This window comes from Pelophylax lessonae, assembly GCF_965119305.1.
Source record: "Pelophylax lessonae genome assembly, chromosome: 2".
Lineage (NCBI taxonomy): Eukaryota > Metazoa > Chordata > Amphibia > Anura > Ranidae > Pelophylax > Pelophylax lessonae.
The window spans coordinates 371741583-371763450 of NC_138769.1; the positions used below are offsets into that span (position 1 = coordinate 371741583).

Genomic DNA, 21868 nt, shown 5'->3' on the forward strand with positions numbered 1-21868 from the left:
AGACCTTGTCCCGGCACTGCAAATGGTATGAATGGACCCTGACAGTTCATGGGGGGGGGGGGGTGGAGTGCGCCCTTTGGACTGTTCTTGGTTGCCCTTTGGACTGTTCGCTCTAGACGTTGAAGGAACTTGTCCCGGCACTGCAGATGGTATAAACGGACCCTTCAGCTCATGTGGGGTGGGAGGGGGGTTGCGCCCTTTGGACTGTTCGCCTCGGACGCTAGAGGACCTTGTCCCGACACTGCATATGGTATGAACGGACCCTTCAGCTCATATGGGGGTGGGGTGCGCCCTTTGGACTGTTCACATTGGAGACTAGAGGACCTTGTCCTGGCACTGGTATGAACAGACCCTTCAGCTCATAGGGGCACCCTTTGGACTGTTTGCCTTGGACGCTAGAGGACCTTGTCCTGATACTGCATATGGTATGAACGGACCCTTCAGCTCATATGGGGGTGGGGTGCGCCCTTTGGACTGTTCGCCTTGGAGACTAGAGGACCTTGTCCTGGCATTGCAGATGGTATGAACAGACCCTTCGGGTCATAGGGGCGCCCTGTGGACAGTTCACCCCGGACGTTAAAGGACCTTGTCCCGGCATTGCATATGGTATGAACGGACCCTTCAGCTCATGGAGGTGCCCTTTGGACTGTTCACCCTGGAGGTTAAAGGACTTTTTCCCGACACTACATATGTAATGAACAGATCCTTCAGCTCTAGGGGTGGTTGGGTGCACCCTTTGGACTGTTCGCCTTGGACGCAGGGCCGGTGCTTCCACTAGGCAAACTAGGCAGCCTAGAGCGCATTGCCACCTAGGGGTGCAGCCAGGAGTCGGCACTCTCTCCTTTATTAATGATCCTTGTGAGCTGAGGAGAGGGGCGGCAGTGGGGGAGGAAGAAGGGACAGAGGAAGATGCCAGGTGTCTGGGGCAGTGGCGGAACTACCAAGCCTTGGCTTTGGGGGGGCCCCAGAAGGCAGGAAGGGAGCCCACCAGAGTGCTGCCTGCATGATGATCCTCTTCGGCTGGAGCTGAGCGGCCTAAACCCCGGGCAGGAAGTTATTCTCTGCACAGAGCTGGTGGGCAGCCGTCATTTTCCTGGGTCGGTACTAAGCAGGGAGCGGAGGAGAGCTGAACCTGAGCCGGAGCTCGGCACTGGAGGGCAACACCTTTACTGGAGCAGAAGCGACGGCCGACGAGGCACCGGAATGGTCTGAGGAGGTTGGTGATGAAGGATGTGCGGAGCTCTCTGACTGCTGCTTCTTCCTCCACCAGGAGCCTGTTGGAGCTGTGGTGAGCACTGTGGTCCAGAAGAGGAGTGTCCTGGGAAAAGGAATCACAGTGAAGAAGGGGAGAGTGCAGGCCACTCTCTTCATTCTGCCCAGTGAGTGTCCCCAGAACAGGGGATCCGTGTCCCTGAGTGCGACATGGAGGATCCCTGGTGTGAAATGGAATTGGGGTCACCAGGTGTGCCATGGGGAATCAGAGTCCCCAGGTGTGACATGGGGAATAGGGGTCACTGGGTGTAACAGGGGTTTGGGGTCACCAGGTGTGCCATGAGGAATTGGGGTCCCTGGGTGTGCCATGGGGGATGGAGGTCCCCAGGTGTGACATGGAGGAACATCAGGGTCCCCAGGCGTGACATGGAAAAACAGGGTCTCTCCGGGTATGACATGGAGGAAAATCAGGGGCCCCTGCGGTGACATATAGGAACATTGGGGTCACTGGGTATGACAGCATGACATGGAGGAACACGGGGGTCCCAGGGTGCCACATGGAGGAACATCGGGGTCAGTGGGTATGACAGCAAGACATGGAGGAATATTGGGGTCCCAGAATGTGACATGGAAAAACATCAGGGTCCCTGGGTGTGACATAGAGGGACATCAGGGTCCCCAGGTGTGACATGGAGGAATATGGGGGTCACTGGGTACGACAGCATAACATGGAGGGACCATCAGATCAGGGTCACTGGGTACGACATAGAGAAGTTTTTAACCCCTTCCCTTTTTATTTTTTTTTGGGGGGGGGGGGGGGGCGTAAAATAGTCTAGCACCAGCCCTGCTTGGATGTTATCTTTCGGACCTTGTCTCGACACTGCACATGGTATGAACGGACCTTTCAGCTCATGGGAGGTGGGGTGTGCCCTTTGGACTGTTCCCCTTGGACGCTAAAGGACCTTGTCCCCGGCCATCTGCTGGTTAGAAGTCAATGTTGTATTTTGGAGCTCCCTGCAGGAATTGGATAATATCATATTAACCTAGATTGGAGACATCAGACATTATCCATGAATAATTTCTAAATCATGTAGGACATCCATACATTGATCTGACACAGGACAAGCTGGCACAAACAGAACCAGCAATGATCTGCAATGAGAAGTGCTGGGAGTACATGTTTATTGTGTGTCTGCAAGACTGGGTGCCAACCATGTGTACATATGTGTTCTATATGTCAGGAACATACACGCATCATTCGTCTTCTCTTCCAGCCTAAAGACTCATTCAGTTTGTGCTGAGCAGTCGACTGAACCATTCCTCACGACGAGTGGGGGGGGGGGGGTGCAATGTTTTATTCACTGGGCCGTGTGATGTCATCATGCTGGAGGTTGTAGATGTCACCCTCCTATAGTGAAATAAATGAGGTGGGGAGAGTCGGGAGGTGCAGTGGGCGTCCTAGAAGGATTCCCCTGATATTAGTGTGTAGGCTGGCAGCAGGGATCCCCCCGCCATCAGCACAGTGCCGAGTCCCGGCCAGTCTGTAAGCTGTACAATCCGCTCAAGTGCTCCAGGGAAGAGATCTGCACGGAGAGATAACGGGGCTGCGATCGGGACCGGCTCACCGGGGGACGGGCACTATAGTGACAGCTCCGGATCACAGGCAGACCATTGTTGTGAGTGTGTGTGTGTGTGTGCGCGGCATTGGAAGATCACACCTTCATCCGAGCACAGGACACCGCGATCAGGTAACCTAAAGGTAAGCAACGATCAGTCTGCTTCCTTATGACTAATCCACGGGGAATATATCACAACACTTCTATACGATCATTATCGCCATCGTCATCAATGTGTGTGTGTGCAGGGATCTGATGATGGATCCGATCACACTATATAAAAGGGGAGGACTGTCCAAGCCTCTCCCCCCCAGCACCTGTCTGATCAGACCACTGAGTAGAGGATAGCCAAGCCTTCAACTCACCTGGGGCTCTGCATGACAGGGTGTTCTCCATTCCCCATCCCCTACCCCTGGGATCATCCTGCATGCAGATGTGCACATCTTATATAACATGAATTATGTAATATATAAATAAATAATATCTCATATCTCCATATGCATAAGAAAAAGGATTGCAATTTTTTTTTTTTTTTTTTTTGGTGCTATGCCAAGCCATGTACACGTCACCATTTATCCATGGATGCGTAAAGGATATATGTCAATAGGCTTTTTTTGATTGCATGTAGTACGGGAATGAGCAGAAATTATTTGGGGAGGGGTTGACATAGATTTTTTTTTTTTTTTTTGTAAGCGGTATTGGTGAGTTGTAGTGTTCGACCCTAACCAAGAATGAGTCATGACTGTCAGGTCTCCCCCCCCCAGGATCCCCCTTTCCCGAAAGGGTCACATCTGCTGAGTTTGGTGTCCAGAGATAGTCTGCACATGCCAGCTGTGCTGAACAGCTGTACCAGACCTTGGGATAATCCGAGATCAGCCAGCCGGTAATGAGTTCTCCATCACACACAGGGAGGAGGTGACATGCCTGTGTTCAACACACCAGTATGTCAGGAGCAGGGGCTCATGCCCTATATCATGACCATGCTGCCCTATATGTGACATCGGGGAATGCCAGGTTTTAAAGATTCAGCTTCCATGCATAATATTTGGGAAGCTTGGCTTCTCTGTATGATTTGATGAGTCCTCTACTTCCTTTTTAACATTGAACTGTAAGAAACACTCAATATGACTATGCCACCCAATGTGTAACAGCATGCCCTTCTGATCAGGGTATACCGGGGTTTAGAGATATGGCTTACATGCGTAATATTTGAGAAGCTTGGCTTCTCTGTATATTTTGATAAGCCCTCTACTTAATTTTTAACATGGGACTGTAAGAAACCCTTGATATGATCATGCCACCATATGTGTGTCATCACGCCCTTCTGATCGGGTAATGCTGGGGTTTCGAGATTTGGCTTCCATGTGTAATATTTGGGAAGCTTGGCTTCTCCGTATATTTTAATGAGTCCTCTACTTCCTTTTTAACATTGAACTGTAAGAAACACTCGATATGACCATGCCACCCTATGTGTAACAGCATGACCTTCTGATCAGGGTATACCGGGGGTTTAGAGATATGGCTTACATGCGTAATATTTGAGAATCTTGGCTTCTCTGTATATTTTGATGAGTCCTCTACTTCCTTTTTAACGTGGGACTGTAAGAAACCCTTGGTATGATCATGCCACCCTATGTGTGTCATCACGCTCTTCTGATCGGGGTATGCTGGGATTTGTAGATATGACTTTTATGCGTAATATTTGAGAAGCTTGGCATCTCTGTATATTTTGATGAGTCCTCTACTTCCTTTTTAACATGGAACTGTAAGAAACACTCCATTAGTCCATGTCGCCCCATATGAGACATCTCGCCCTTTTGATCGGGTAATGCTGGGGTTTCGAGATTTGGCTTCCATGTGTAATATTTGGGAAGCTTGGCTTCTCTGTATATTTTGATAAGCCCTCTACTTCCTTTTTACATTGAACTGTAAGAAACACTCGATATGACCATGCCACCCTATGTGTAACAGCATGCCCTTCTGATCAGGGTATGCCGGGGTTTAGAGATATGGCTTACATGTGTAATATTTGAGAAGCTTGGCATCTCTGTATATTTTGATGAGTCATCTACTTCCTTTTTTAACATGGAACTCTAAAAAACACTCCATAGTCATTGTCCTATATCTGCATTTTTGATCACCAACAACAGTTACCCTAATTAAATGAAAATTTACAAACCATTTTTTATACAACATTTGTGTCTCTGAATGTTGGTTAGAGGTTTTTTCCCTTGGGGCTCCAGGTTTTCTTGTGTTATGTGACATCTTCTTGCACTATATTGGTTTAGAAAGAACATTCTATTGAGGTATGTTTTCTTAACTCAAAAATGTCCCTTCTATTGCTCTCAGCCTCCTCCAAATTCCTTTTTTTTGCTTGCTGTGATCTGACTTCTTAGAGGGTGGTTATGTTCATTCTCCATGGTCCCACTGCATGTAGAAACGTAGCGACCCTTCTCTCTTCATTGGATCCTCAATCAATGGAATATGGGATGTGTAGTGTGCATAAAGCAAGTACACATGATCGCATTTAGCATGCATCGCTTGCTCCAAAAACCAGAAGTGAAGGAAAAAAGAGAGGTTACAGAGCTCAGAGGCAGAAAAACAAAGCAAGAATCAATTTCATAAAATTTAGATTACGGGGCCAATAAGTATGGGTTTGTAACAATTATTTTTGAAGAATAAAGATATTGTTTAGTGTCACTTTACTTATTATTATTATTATAGTTTCCTTTTACTTCAAAGACTTGATTTTAGAAAGGACTTTCAGCATAACATATTATGCAGAGTTTGTAGGGTAGCCAGGAGTGTTAATTTGACTTAAAGTGGTTTTAAAGCCTTAAGATTTTTCACCTTAACGCATTCTATGCATTAACGTGGAAAACCTTCTGTGCTGCAGCCGTTTTTCTTACCTGAACCCGATCTGATCCAGCGATGTGCAGGAGCACAGCAGCTCCTGCCACTGTCTCTCTCCTCATTGGACAGATGGATAGCAGCAGGAGCCAATGGCTCCTGCTGCTGTCAATCAAGTCCTGACACGGAAGCAGGGGCGGGGCCAAGTCCGGCTGCCTGTGTCAATGGACACAGCAGCGGGACTCAGGAATGAACCCGCAGGGGTGCCCCCCCAGGGAAAGTGGCTTTCCGTGGGTGAACCCGATGAAGAGGAGGGGCCTGGAGTGCCAGCGGGGGATCCCAGAAGAAGAGGATCAGGGCTGTTCTGTTCAAAATGATTGCACAAAGAATGTAAGTATTGGCATGGTTGTTATTTTTATTAAAAAAAAAAAAAAAAAAAAAAAATCAAAGGTTTGCAACCACTTTAATGTCCCCTTTTATATGTATAGGCAGTTTTAAGCAGGATGAGTCTCAAATGGAATGATGCAAGAACCTGAATATTCATAATCTTATAAAAGACCTATAGCTGCTACCTTAAAACGGAGTTCCACCCAAAAATGGAACTTCCGCTTTAAGGCCTCCTGACATGCCACATTTGCCATGTCATTTTTTTTTGGGGGGGGGGGGGGGGCGGGTAGCTATATTTGACAGCTACCCACTATCGCTTCCGCTCGGGCCGCCTTGGCAGCTCAAGCAGAAGTTTTCCTCTCCCCCTCCCTCCCCCTGCAATCTTCTGGGACACGTCACAGGTCCCAGATTTCCTGGCCACTCAGGACCCGCATGCACAGCGAGCACCCAGCTGTGAAGCCGCAAGCTGTCACAGCCGGGTGCCCACACTGGTGATGCCAGCGCCGTGGGGAGAAGAGGGAGAGAACCGAAGCTCCCGCCGGCCGCATCGCTGGACCGTGGGACAGATGAGTGTGTGTTTATTAAAAGTCAGCAGCTACACTTTTTGTAGCTGCTGATTTTTAATAAACACAAAAACGGGTGGAACTCTTTTTTTGATTCCCAAACATGTTATACTTACCTGCTCTGTGTAATGGTTCTGTACAGGGCAGCCCAGTTTCCACTCTTCTCAGCAAGCAGCTGCTATGGGGGCACCCCACTCAAGCCGCTGCTCTTTGTGTCCATTCAGACACATAGCCGTGACTCGGCCTCGCCCCCCTCTCTCTCCTCATTGGCTCACTGACTTTGACAGCAGCAGGAGCCAATGAGAGGGAGAGACCTGGACAGCTGATTTTCTCTTGCAACATCGTTGGATCGAGATGGGGCTCAGGTAAGTATTAGGGGGGCTGCTGCACACAGAAGGTTTTTTATCTTAATGCATAGAATGAAGCATGAGCTCCGCAGCATGTCCTTCCGGCGAAGACTGGCGCTAAAATCCAGTCAGAGCCCCTCTTTTAAAAGCTCCCAAAGGGGTTCAAGAACATTCCAGACCTTTCCTTGTATCCCACCTATCAGGCAACAAAGCCCCCCAGAGACCACACCCTCACCTGAGAGGTGCTTTGACCACGCCCTCACCTGAGGGGAGCCTTGAAACCTCTGGCTGCAGTGTTCCCATATGGAAAAGGGGGGCCTTGAAACTCATCCCCCTTTTCCTCACATTCTTTCATAACAATACCTACATAGTTAATTTCAGACAAAATAATTACATTTATGCATAATCCCAAATGTAACTGGCCCTCTTTAACCACTTGCCGACTGCCTAACGACGATTTACGTCGGCAGTCAGCCCCTCACAGGCAAAGTGATGTAGATCTACGTCGCTAGCCTGTGAGGGTCTAGGGAGCGAGCGCGCGCCCCCGGAGGCACGCTCCCGCTCCCGCGTGGTCACGGACCCCCCCGCGCATGTGACCGGTGGACCCGATGTCCGCCGGTCACTCTGCGATCGCCGCTGCAGAGGGAGAAAGTCAGGCGGCTGATGTAAACAAGCCGCCTGTCATTCTCCCCTGTGTAGAAACAATTATCACACGGTTCTACTATGTAGGACCGTTGATCATTGTTCCTACAGCCCAAGCCACAGCCAATCACAGTTAGAATCACGCCCCTAGGGACACACACAGCCCGTCCCTCTCAAAAAAAAAGTTAACCCCTTCACTGCCAGTGTAATTTTATAGTAGTGCATATGTATAGCACTGATTACTGTAGAAATGTCACTGGTAACCCCAAAAGTGTCAAAAATGTCAGTCAAGGGTCCGATCTGTCCGCCCAAATGTCGCAGTCCCGCAAAAAAAATCGCAGATCGCCGCCATTATGCGTTAAAAAAAAAAAAAACAACAAAAATGACAGAAATCTTTCCCTTTGTTAGTAAACGCGCAAACCAATCAAAATACGCTTTTTGCGATTTTTTTTTTTTTTTTTTTTTTTTTTTTTTTTTACCAAACGTATGTAGCATAAAACAAATTGGCCGAAAATGTTAAAAAAATTTGATTTTTACATTTTTTTGGGGGGGAATTTCATATAAAAAAATGTGAAAAATATTGCTATTTTTGCAAAATTGACGCTCTTTTTTTGTTTATAGCGCATGATCAAAAAATTGCACAGGTGATCAAATACCACCAAAAGAAAGCTCTGTTTGTGGGAAAAAAAAGGACGTCAAATTCGTTTAGGTACAGCGTTGCACGACCGCGCAATTGTCCCTTAAAATCACGCAGTGCCGAATCGCAAAATACCCCCTGGTCAGGAAGGGGGTACAATCTTCCGGGGCTTAAGTGGTTAAAGATGCATTAGGCCACAAAATGCATACAGGGAACACCACCTGTTTGAAAAGCTTGGTGTTTTTTATTTAGGTGTTTTGGTGCTTTTTCTTTACAACCCACAGCCGAAAAACATTTTGTTATAGGTATTTACTATACCTAGATGGATTTCCCTGCCCCTCTGGGTATGAGGGGGTTCTCAGTACATCATCATACGAATGATATCCTCACCCAGTCCACTGTCTACCCTGCTCTGATCCCTAACTACTCCCAACTCAAGATCTTTCCATATGCACAACATATGGCCACTTTGTATCTTCCTGTTAGTAAAAGTTCACTTTAAAGAGACCCTCCCCAGGTCTCTAAAATAAATCAGACCGTCAAATCCCAGGAGGAGAGGAGCCATTACACTTGCTTCTCCGGTGACCCTTGTGTCCTATCTCCCCTTCAGTCAAGCTTTGCAGCCTCCGTCAGTGTCTTCAGCATTAGAAACATTGTGTTGGATGCCGGTGTTCTCCATCATGTACAACAGCGACAATATAGGTGTGATAGTCTAAGTTAGAAAAGAACTCTGTAGTCAGAGGTGAGTGTTACTTTAGAACCATGCTGCCTTCTAGGGCTGGGGTTGTCATCAGAACCCTGTAGGAAATAGATAAAAACAGAGGGCAAACTGGCCTAATGCATTATCCAACAACAATTTTATTGAAGATAAAATATAAAAAGAAACTACTCACAAACATAGGTAGCGCACATAATCATCTGGCCACTACATGTGGCTACAGTCTCCTGGCTTTGCCAAAGCTTGTAAGCTTAAGGAGGACTTCACCAGGATCCCTGTTGGCTGACGCGTTTCAAAAGTATGTCCTTCCTCAGATGATTCTGATGAAGAAGGTCTCTGATGATGGAGGACATACGTTTGACACGCTGAAGGAGTACATACATCCAACCCCTGGTGAGGTCCTCCTTGAGCTAGAAGCTTTAGCAAAGCCAGGAGATTGTAGCCACATGTAGTAGCCAGATGAGCGCATAAATACCTATGTTTGTAAGTAGATACTTTTTATATTTTACCTTTAAGTGCCGGGTCACACTTGTGCGATGCGGGAAGGCTGCGAATTCGCAGCCTGTTCCCGCATCGCAAACGCGCATCTGGCAGTTCACACTGCCATATGCGATAAGCTGGGGGTGTCAATGAAATGTTAACGACACCCCCAGTTTGATTGCATATCGCAGTGCGATCTGACAGTTCGCACAGGATGGGATCGCACAAGTGTGAACCACTGTGCGATCCGATCCTGATGCGGCTGAAAAAATGCCTCATGTGCTAGTTTTGTGCGGGTGCAGTGCGAATTCAGCCATACAAAGTGTATGGCTGAATTAGCACTGCACATCTGATCGCATGTAATGAAGGAGCAGTGCGCTCCGATATTACATGCGATCGCCGCACACGCGGAAGTGTGAACCGGCACTTATACATTTGTTGTTGGATAATCCACTAGGCCAGTGCGCCCTCTGTTTTTAACTATTTCCGTCATGTGACAAGGTTCCATCCTCTGAGGGCCGGCTCACACCAGATGCAGTCCAGTGTTTTTTTTTTTTTTTCTGCATCAAAAACACAAACAGTAGGTTATATGGATTCCAATAGCATAGTTCACACCAGTGCGGGCGTTCCAGTACAGTAAAAAAAAAAAATAGAACATGCATTTTTTTTCTGCACTGACCTGTACTGGAATGCGGCAAAACACCTAAAAAATGCACCAGAATTGCATCTAATCACATCAAAAATGCATCAGAATGCATTACAGTGGAAAAACACCTCCAGGAAACCTTAAAAAAACAAGATAGGAAAAAATGTACTAGAATGCATTGAAAACTCTTAAAAAAAGCACATACAGAAACACATTCAGAGTGAGCTTTTTGTAGTGTGAACTGTAAGCAAAAATGCTTTCTGAAGTGGATTTTTTGTGGCGTGAACTGGCCCTAAATCCTATGTCACTACAGGACCCAGCATGTAACATAGGGGTATGAGAAGAACCATGCTGTGCGCCAGGAGGCGCAGACATTCAACACTTTGACATGTCATATATGGAAGACAATGATGGAGAATGCAGCACTGGAACAGAGGGGGGTAGTACACATAGGGGTTGATTTACTAAAACTGGAGAGTGCAAAATCTGGTGCAGCTGTGCATGGCAGCCAATTGGCTTCTAACTTTAGCTTGTTCAAATAAGCTTTGACAATAAAACCTGGAAGCTGATTGGATTCTATGTACAGCTGCAACAGATTTTGCACTCTCCAGTTTTAGTAAACCAATCCCACAAGCTTCTGGAGATGTTCGTATAATGGCTGTGCTCTTCTATGGACCTGATGGCTTCTTTGTAGAGCTGAGCTAATGGGCCATACACACTATACGATTTTCTGAAGACTTTTTCCTTCAGATTTACCTTTTCTATGTAGTGCAAGGGCCTGCCAGATTGCATACAAATTGAAAGTGTTTAGGTTTGACCTCATATTATATGGTTTTGGTAAATCTAAAGGAAAAAGTCTTCAGAAAATCTTGTAGTGTGTATGGCCCATTACAGTCCCTAGAGCACTTCCAGATTTATCACCTGCTAACACTAAACATTTTAACAGAATAGCATATTGACCACAAAGCGTAATGGTGGCCATACACACTTTTATTTTTTTATTCCATCGATGTGCAATTTGATTTAAACGATCAAAACAGTTGAATAGATATAACTTCCAGTCAAGTTGAATTCAGTTAAAATTGGATTCAATCAAGCTGTGTCGATAAACCAAGGCAGGAAATGATGGATTGCGTTACCTTTATCTGTATCACTGGAATGCTGCATTCATAAATTTGATTGTATTTTGATCAATCAGATCATGAGATTGCACGGTGACAACAGAGATGTGATCGATAACTTACAACTGTATCTTTCAATTATCGTTCAAAAATCCATATCCTTGTGTGCGACATATCGACTGAATGGGTTGTCCACTATAGATCAATTATTCCTAATGTCTATGTCCGTGTTTCTTTACTGGGCATTATTATTTTTCTAAAAAATAGTTGTGTTTTATAGAGCAGGGCTACGTTAAAAAAAATAGGTGTTAAATTCTGTATCTATTGCTAAATTTCTTGTTCTTTTATTAAAAACATTTCACAATTTAATAATCATGTTAATGTATACTATATTGTCAAAAGTATTGGGACGCCTGCCTTTACACGCACATGAATTTTAATGGCAACCCAAATCTTATGCCCCGTACACACGTGCAGATCGTCGGCCGAACGATCGGCCGTCTTTTGTCCGGTGCTGTCCTGTCTGTTGAAAAGTGCAAAAGACTGCACAAGAATTTTGTCCGCCGACTACAGCCGACTGCAGAAGTGATGTCATGTGATGGTTAACTTTCCCTGTGTTTTTTCTTTTCTGAGCATGCCCAGTCTTGCAAATCTGCTGTCTGTCGGCCGAATTCTGTATTGACTGGCGAACAATCGGCCGCTCTGGTGTCGGCATACAAAAATTTTAATGCTTGCACGACAGATTCTTTTCGGCCGAAAGTGCGCTGTCGGCTGTCGGAAGCATCATACTAACAAGCCGAAAATCGGCCGATCGGTCGTCGGCCGAAGCTTTTCGGCCGACAATCTGCACGTGTGTACGGGCCTTTAGCCCGTAGGGTTCCTTGTTGAGTTGGTCCAACCTTTGCAGCTATAGCAGCTTCAACTCTTCTGGGAAGGCTGTCCACAAGGTTTAGGGAATGTTTGACCATTCTTCCAGAAGTGCGTTTGTTAGGGCAGGCACTGATTTTGGACAAGAAGGCCTGGCTCACAACCTCCGCTCGAATTCATCCCAAAGGTGTTCTGTCGGGTAGAGGTCAGGACTCTGTGCAGGCCAGTCAAGTTCCCCCACCCCAATCTCGCTCGTCCATGTCTTTAAGGATTTTGTTTGTGCAGCAGGGTTGCCACATCATCCCTTTAAACCAGGACACATTAATTACACAGGTTCTGAGGCTGATATAATGCACATAAGGCACTAAGTGAGTTTAATTACCACCTTAATCAGCCACAGAACCTGTGTAATTAATGTGTGTCCTGGTTTAAAGGGATTATGCGGCAACCCTAATGTGCAGTCATGTTGGAACCGGAAGGGGCCATCCCCAATCTGTTCCTACAAAGTTGGGAGCATGAAATTGTCCAAAATGTCTTGGTATTCAAAACTTGCACTCCTTTTTTTACTCCAATGAGCTGCAGGCTGGGTTATTCCTAAGGCACAGCTCGGCTAAAGAAAGAGGCACCCTGCAGGGCATGAGTTTGGCATTCGGTTAGAAATAAGTTCAGAGGATGTCCAAGCTCCCCTCTACTAGACTTCAATGGAGAAGCTGCAGAAGAGCATGTTCTGTGTTTTGTCTTCGATTTTACTGCGATTTGAATTTTTAAATCTGCCCAACAACAAATTGGCCAAAAAACCCATTAAAAATGCAAAATCGGGACAAAATTGTGGTAAAATCACATGTGTAAAAACGTGAAATGCACTGTAGAACGTACCAATCGTAAACTGCATAGGTGTGAACCAAGTTTAAAGGTTTTCCTTAAATCAATAAAAGCTGATCATTGTAAGCACCGCTGTTAGAGGGTTTGTCTCAATCCTCTAACTGCTACTTTTGCTGGACAGCTTAGTCTGGTAAAAGAAGTTGAAAAATAAGACTTACTGGTCGAGTCAGTAGGTGAAAATAAGGGAAAAGCTAATTTAATGCAGCCATGGCATTTAAGAATTGGTAAGTTGCAAAATATTACATTTTTGGGGGGTTACCACTGCTTTAAGGCTTTATATACATCTGTACATCCATGAAACGCTTGAAAAACACATGTTGCACTTATGGTGTCATTCACTGTTAATGGCAATCCAAACGCAGCCAGCAGATGCGTGCTTTCACGTGTGTCAAAAACACGTGAAGCTCAATACCCAAAAAAGGATGCAGAAGCCATTAAAATGAATGGGCTACTTTATGCGCGAAGCTAAAAAACCACAAGTTTATGCAATGCTAAGATGTGAATGCTATCTAAGCCTGGCAAAACGTGGTTCATGGCTGAAGGAAAAAGCATAACCATATTCCCCATCCACACATTTGAGGTGGATGGAGGAATCCTACCTTCTGTGTCGTATTGTGACAGTGGGAAGATGGAGAGACTCCCCCTGCGGTTAGAATACACAGTTTAGTGCTGCAGCCATTGGCTGCATGCGCTGATTCAGCGGCTAAAATCAGAAAGGGCCGTTGAACCGAAGTTGATTGGTATATCAACCTCTGTTTAACTGTGGTGGCCACAAATGGATTGAAATTCAGCCGATTCATAAGGAACTAGCCCAATTTCAATCCAAGTATAGCCGGGCCCCTTTCACGCAGGCGGATCTTTGTCCCTTTTTAGTCCATCCATTGACAGATGAAAAACGGAGAGCAATGCGTGCCTATGGACAAATGGCAAATAAAATAAATGGGGAGGGGATAGATGATTTTCTTGGTACCGATAAACATATAACCGAAAGGAATTTTATTACAAAAAATTAGCAGCAATACAAAAACATTGTACTACAAAGTGAAAGTGTGCAATAAAGGAAATTTGTTCTCCTTGCACCCTGATGTTCTGACCAGTGCTGACCAGCAGTGTCTCTACAGAGTACTTAGTAACATTGCTTTTATGGCTTTATAATATCATTTCATTGTTCTACAATAATAGTTTTAAGCTGGATACACACTATACAATTGTCTTTAGATTTTTTCCTTAAGTCCCGGCTCACACTACCGCGACTTGTCAGGCAACTTGGCCGCCTGACAAGTCGCGGTCCATTCAGTGCAATGGGAACCGTTCTAATAGGAGCGACTCAAGTCGCTCCGACTTAGAAAATAGTTCCTTCACTACTTTTGACCGAAGTAGGAGCGACTTGCATTGACTTCCATTATGTGAAGTCCGTGCAAGTCGCGCCGAAGTCGCGGTGCACGGCGACTTCACTAGTCGCCCCCAAAGTCGGATCGCCATAGTGTGAACCGACACTTAGATTTACCAAAACCATATAATATGAGGTCAGACCTAAACACTTTCAATTTGTATGTAATCAGGCAGGCCCTTGCACTACATAGTTAGAAGGAAATCGAACAACAAAAGTTGTATAGTGTGTATCCAGCTTTGGTATACTATGCATAACCATAAATGATAACACAGCTTGGTCAGAACATCAGGGGGCAATGAGAACCAATTTCTTTTAATGCACACTTAGGCCCCGTTCACACTGGGGCGATCCGACTTCCCGGGGCAACCTCACAGGTCGCGGCGCGCTGCTCGCACCACGACCTCGGAACGGCCGGCACGGACTTCATAACATTGAAGTCAATGCAGGTCGCTCCAGGTCGCCCCAAAGTAGCTCCGGACCCTTTTTCTAAGTCGGAGTGACTTGTGTCGCTCCTATTAGAACGGGTCCACAGCTTCTCTATGCCAGGCGACCAGGTCGCCTGACAGGTCGCCCCAGTGTGAACGGGGTCTGACACTTTGTAGTATAATGTTCTTGTCTTTCTGCTAATTATTTGTAAATGTTTGTAATAAAATACCTTTTTGATTTTACATTCTGTTGTGTGTTTATCGGCACCAAGAAAATCCTCTAGCCCCTCCCCATTTCTGTTATCGGCCATATCATTTAGGATGTAGGTACCATCTGGTCTATAACTTAATACCCAAACAGCGCACGCACACACACACACACACACAAAAAAGAAATAATTAAAAAAAAATAAAACAATATTTTCTATGGAAAAATGGATGTAACTGGATAATTTTATCTGTTTATATCCGCATCCGTTAAAATCAGTTTTTTGAAAATGATCATAGCTCTGTTTTGGCTGGTATTTGAAATAAAATTGAGTCTCATTTTGTTTCCTTTCCAATATGCAGCTAATAGAAGAAAAATAAACGATGGGTGACTGCAAAAATGATTCAGCACACAATGTAGTATGAATATTCTCCATGGGATAATGAAGAGAAATATAGTTAAAAATGATCCGTGGAAGAGTTGCCTTTTCTACCCCCTCCCCTGTAATTACAGCCTAGAACAATGCACACATTATCCACTAGGTGCTGTTTTGCGCATAATGCATTCAATTACTGCAATTAAAATTTGCTGAGCCTGTAGAAGGATTACAGAGAAATGCAACGTGATTTTTTTTTTTTTTTTTTTTTTCCTTTTAGATGTGCAGGTTTATGTTTGTCTGTTTATCTGAAACTCTTATTGATGTCACCTAATATAATTTTCTGACAGCACAGCAATTAAATGCAGATTGACAAGTTAAAATATGTTAACTTTCCATTACTGCAGCCTAATGAGTATAGTTTGTCACATAGCTTATTATAGCTTTATGCGCTGCTGCTTTACATCAAGACTGATTCCACGCAATTGGCATGATAGTCTGATTCTGTGTGGAGTAAGCATGATCATCAGATGTTCTGTGGGAATCCGGGTCTGGATTGACAGGTTGGAAATTATTGTCCAGTCCTCCAGTGGACACAGCGATGTCTAGTCTTTATTCAGCAGAGATCCCCCTCCCTTTTTATTTATTTTTGAGAGGGAACAGTTTACTGGTATTCTCGTACCTCAACCGAGGTGGTTTCTGATCAGACAGGAATATTTGCGACTTGCTAAAGCTGCTAAAAAATAGATTTTGGAAAAGCGTTTGGTGTCTGTAGCATCTGGACAGTGGATGCTTATCATTTACCTTGGTTTCCGTTCTGCATCTGATACGGTGCGAAAAAGCCTTTAAAGTGATAATAAACCACACTTTTTTAAGCCTGCAAGACATTTGCATAATGTGCTAGTATGTATCACATACTAGCACATTATAAAATTCTTACCTTAGAACAAAGCCTTCCAGTGGCGTTCTGTCACCGTTGCCAGGGTTTGCATCCTCCAGTCGTCTGATTGGCCTCGCCACGATCACATCACTCCTGTGTATGCGCACAGGAGTCAGTGGACAGCGGCACAGAGCTCTGAAGGGACGGCACAGGTATGTGCCCTCCCACAGGTATGCTCCGTTCAGAGCACATGCGCCAGTGACATCACCAGCTGCATGCAGTGTGAATATCTTCTAAACCATGCAAGTTTAGGAGATATTTACAGTACCTGCAGGTAAGCCTTATTATAGGCTTACCTGTAGGTACAAGTAAAAAGGGTTTAGGCCATTTTCACACTTTGATGTGACTTGAAGCAATGCCTGTGTAATCTTTAGGTCTATGGACCTCAAGTCGCATCAAAGTTGGGCCAAAGAAGGGCATCGACTACTTTGAAGTCGCACAGTACTCATTGGAAATCATAGTGGAACAACTTGTCATGCGACTTTGCAGTCCCAAGTCGCAGGACAAGTCACACAAGTGTGAAAGGGGCCTTACTCCCACTTTAAAGTGTATTTCTACTTTTGTAAACAACTTTGAAGTAGCAATAAACAATCTCTTTCTTCTCCAAATATAATCCATATACAGTGGGTACGGAAAGTATTCAGACCCCCTTAAATTTTTCACTCTTTGTTATATTGCAGCCATTTGCTAAAATCATTTAGGTTAATTCTTCTTCCTCATGAATGTACACATAGCACCCCATACTGACAGAAAAACACAGAATTGTTGACATTGTTGCAGATTTATTAAAAAAGAAAAACTGAAATATCACATGGTCCTAAGTATTCAGACCCTTTGCTGTGACACTCATATATTTAACTCAGGTGCTTTCCATTTCTTCTGATCATCCTTGAGATGGTTCTACACTTTCATTTGAGTCCAGCTGTGTTTGATTATACTGATTGGACTTGATTAGGAAAGCCACACACCTTTCTATATATAAGACCTTCCAGATCACAATGCATGTCAGAGCAAATGAGAATCATGAGGTCAAAGGAACTGCCTGAAGAGCTCAGAGACAGAATTGTGGCAAGGCACAGATCTGGCCAAGGTTACAAAAAGATTTCTGCTGCACTTAAGGTTCCTAAGAGCACAGTGGCCTCCATAATCCTCAAATGGAAGACGTTTGGGACGACCAGAACCCTTCCTAGTGCTGGCCGTCTGGCCAAACTGAGCTATCGGGGGAGAAGAGGCTTGGTAAAGGAGAGGTAAAGAAGAACCCAAAGATCACTGTGGCTGAGCTCCAGAGATGCAGTCAGGAGATGGGAGAAAGTTGTAGAAAGTCAACCATCACTGCAGCCCTCCACCAGTCGGGGCTTTATGGCAGAGTGGCCCGACGGAAGCCTCTCCTCAGTGTAAGACACATGAAAGCCCGCATGGAGTTTGCTAAAAAACACCTGAAGGACTCCAAGATGGTGAGAAATAAGATTCTCTGGTCTGATGAGACCAAAATAGAACTTTTTGGCCTTAATTCTAAGCGGTATGTGTGGAGAAAACCAGGCTCTGCTCATCACCTGTCCAATACAGTCCCAACAGTGAAGCATGGTGGTGGCAGCATCATGCAGTGGGGGTGTTTTTCAGCTGCAGGGACAGGACGACTGGTTGCAATCGAGGGAAAGATGAATGCGGCCAAGTACAGGGATATCCTGGACAAAAACCTTCTCCAGAGTGCTCTGGACCTCAGACTGGGCCGAAGGTTTACCTTCCAACAAGACAATGACCCTAAGCACACAGCTAAAATAACGAAGGAGTGGCTTCACAACAACTCAGTGACTGTTCTTGAATGGCCCAGCCAGAGCCCTGACTTAAACCCAATTGAGCATCTCTGGAGAGACCTAAAAATGGCTGTCCACCAACGTTTACCATCCATCCTGACAGAACTGGAGAGGATCTGCAAGGAGGAATGGCAGAGGATCCCCAAATCCTGGTGTGAAAGACTTGTTGCATCTTTCCCAAAAATACTCCTGGCTGTATTAGATCAAAAGGGGGCTTCTACTAAATACTGAGCAAAGGGTCTGAATACTTAGGACCATGTGATATTTCAGTTTTTCTTTTTTAATAAATCTGCAACAATGTCAACAATTCTGTGTTTTTCTGTCAGTATGGGGTGCTATGTGTACATTCATGAGGAAGAAGAATGAACCTACATGATTTTAGCAAATGGCTGCAATCTAACAAAGAGTGAAAAATTTAAGGGGGTCTGAATACTTTCCGTACCCACTGTACATCCACTACTTAATGGCCCTGTAATCTATTTTTATGATAAATGTAAAAAGGGGACACTAATGAGTAGTATGCTGAAGTGTGTGTGTGTGTACTTTAAATTTAAATATAACAGTAAGTCACATAAAAACATCAATAGTGAAAAATGTCAATAAAAAGTACACATCATAAAATAATTTTGTGCGACCATAAATATTTACAATAAACTAATAGTCCAGCACTCCAGTGTTACTATAGTACCAATAATTGTACCACAATATTCCAAAATGTGAATACAAATGTTAAAAATATTAAATATATGTGATTCCAACAAACCATCCAAAGGAGAAAAAAGCAGTTTTGATAGTGTAATATTGCTAATATCTGTGCCCCTGATGATGTCAGATGTGACAAAACGTGTCGGGCATAGCTACGTGTGCACACTACCAAGCATGCGCAGCCACGAGTCGGCTATCTTTGTTTTGGGAAAGTCAGGTTTGTAGGTCTCTAACACGCTGGAATTTATGCTTTGTTTGCCTGTGAAATATGTGAGTGTATCCTCTTTCGTTTAAATAAAAACATACAGATTTTAGCAATATTACACGACTGCTTTTGATTTTATGTATGACTGGGATCCGCTCTTGATGCCATTTCTGTGAGGGGAATCCTCTGACCTGCTGGGATTGCTGGATTGTGTTTCACACAAAAGCCCACTCTAATCATGGGTGTGTGAGGTGTCACCAGGCTTACCTAAAGATTTATACTTCCATCATGGCTGTAGGATTATCAAAACTGCTATTTTCTCCTTTAGACTTTTTGTTGGAATCACATGTATATCACTTTTCTCACTTTTGTATTCACATTATGGATTACTGTGGTACAATTTTATATGTACTATAGTAACACTGGAGCACTGCACTATTAGTTTATTGTATGTTATAGTGTTTTGTAGCAAAACATGGTGCACAGCAGCTGTTTATATATATATATATATATATATATATATATATATATATATATATATATATATATATATATATATATATATATATATATATATATATTTAATCTACCTTAGCGCAGAGTTATACCTAATTCTGACCATAAATATATGCAATATAGTCCTAATAAACAATTCTCTACATCTACAACCATAAAAATATGAATCAATCCATAACAAGTAAACAGTCTCTTAACGTGAACTTGCAGACCGTGTTAATTTTGTCGACTAAATTACCACTGTTTTAGTTGATTAAAACTAATTCAGATGACTAAAATACAATTAAAATTAAAATGGCATTTTAGTAAAAAGACTAAAATACGACTAAAACTAAATAGAAATTTGACATCAAAATGAACACTGTACTACCACATAAGAAAAAGTAAGGGGCATCTATTAAGTATTCATTGGAATTCATAAAAATTAAGAAAAAGGCTTTTCTTATTTTTTTTCTTAATAGTTATTGTTGGCAATATACTGCTCAAAAAAGTTAAAGGAACGCTTTTAAAACACATCAGATCTCAATGGGGAAAATATCATGCTGGATGTTCAATACTGATATGGACTGAGTAATGTGTTAGGAACGAAAGGATGCCACATCGTTTGATGGAAATGGAAATTATCAACCTACAGAGGGCTGAATTCAAAGACACTTCGAAGATTAAAGTGAAAAAATGATGCAGTAGGCTAGTCCATTTTGCTGAAATTTTATTGCAGCAACTCAAAATGGTACACAGTAGTTTGTATGGCCCCCACATGCTTGTATGCATGCCTGACATTGTCGGGGCAAACTTCTAATGAGACGGATGGTGTTCTTGGGTATTTTCTCCCAGATCTGGACCAGAGCATCACTGAGATCCTGAACGGACTGAGGTGCAACCTGGTGGTGTTGCATGGACCAAAACGTAATGTCCCAGAGGTGTTCTATTGGATTTAGGTCAGGCAAGCCGGGGGCCATTCAATGCTATCAATCCCTTCATCCTCCAGAAACTGGCTGCATACTTTTGCCACATTAGGCAGGGCATTTTCTTGCACCAGGAGGAACCCAGGACCCACTGCACCAGCGTAGTGTCTGACAAAGGGTCCAAGGATTCTATACCAATACCTAATGGCAGTCAGGGTGCCATTGTCTAGCCTGTAGAGGTCTGTGCATCCCTCTATGGATATGCTTCCCCAGACCATCACTGACCCACCTTCATACTGGGCATGTTGAATGATGTTCTAGGCAGCATAACATTCTCAATGGGTTCGCCAGACCCTTTCATGTCTTTCACATGTGCTCAGGGTGAACCTGCTCTCATCTGTGAAAAGCACAGGGCGTCAGTGGCGGACCTGCCAATTCTGGTGTTCAATGTCACATGCCACTTGAGCTCCACGGAGCAGTGAGCACAGGGCCCACTAGAGGACGTCAGGCTCTCAGGCCACCCTCATGAAGTCTGTTTCTGATTGTTTGGTCAGAGACATTCACACCAGTGGCCTTTTGTAGGGCTCTGGCAGTGCTTATCCTCCTTGCACAAAGGAACAGAGACCAGTCCTGCTGATGGGTTAAGGTCCAGCTCTCCTATAGTAACTGCCTGTCTCCTGGAATCTCCTCCATGCTCTTGAGACTGTCCTGGGAGACACAGCAAACCTTCTGGCAATGGCATCTATTGATGTACCATCCTGGAGGAGTTGGACTGCCTGTGCAACCTCTATAGGGTCCAGGTATCACCTCATGCTACCAGTAGTGACACTGACTCTAGCCAAATGCAAAACTAGTGAAAAATAGTCTGAAAAATGAGTCAGTGAAAAAAAGTTTCAGTGGCATCCACGTTTAAAACCATTCCTGTTTTGGGGGTTGTCTCATTGTTGCCCATCTAGTGCACCTGTTAATCGGTTATAGCTGCTTTGGTGTTAATTGTATTAACAGCCCCCTCCGCTACCTAACTGACCAGATCAATATCCCAGGAGTTTAATTGATTTGATGCTGTACTCTGATTAAAAAGTGTTGCTTTAATTTGTTTGAGCAGTGTATAATGCATTACAATTTAACTAAACCTATTCGATTTTATTCTACTAAAATGTGGCAGATTTTTTTTCAACTAAAACATGGCAGATTTTATTCTACTAAAGCGTGGCAGATTTTATTCTAATAAAATGTAGGAGATTTTAGTCGACTAAAATGTAGGCGATAAAAAGCGCTATATAGTGCAGTAATTTTATTTTATTCATTAGTGCCTCAACTTTATATTTATCTTATATTCATGTTAATTCATCACACTGGGTTGGCAGCTTGACACAAAAAGGTTTTTTAGTCATTCATCAATTATTTATTTTT

General features: G+C 44.0%; 1 protein-coding gene across 2 annotated transcripts in view; it reads left to right on the plus strand.

The window, feature by feature from the left end:
- Nucleotides 1–2643: 2643 nt before the first annotated feature.
- HPCA (hippocalcin) overlaps nucleotides 2644–21868 on the plus strand; it is a 46689-nt gene continuing 27464 nt past the window's right edge. Inside the window, exon 1 of one of the 2 annotated variants that reach the window (XM_082245844.1) lies at nucleotides 2644–2960. The gene's annotated coding sequence lies outside the window, so the exon portion shown is untranslated. Of the gene's footprint in view, nucleotides 2972–21868 lie in introns of both variants that reach the window. The other variant, XM_082245843.1, reaches the window with a different exon arrangement.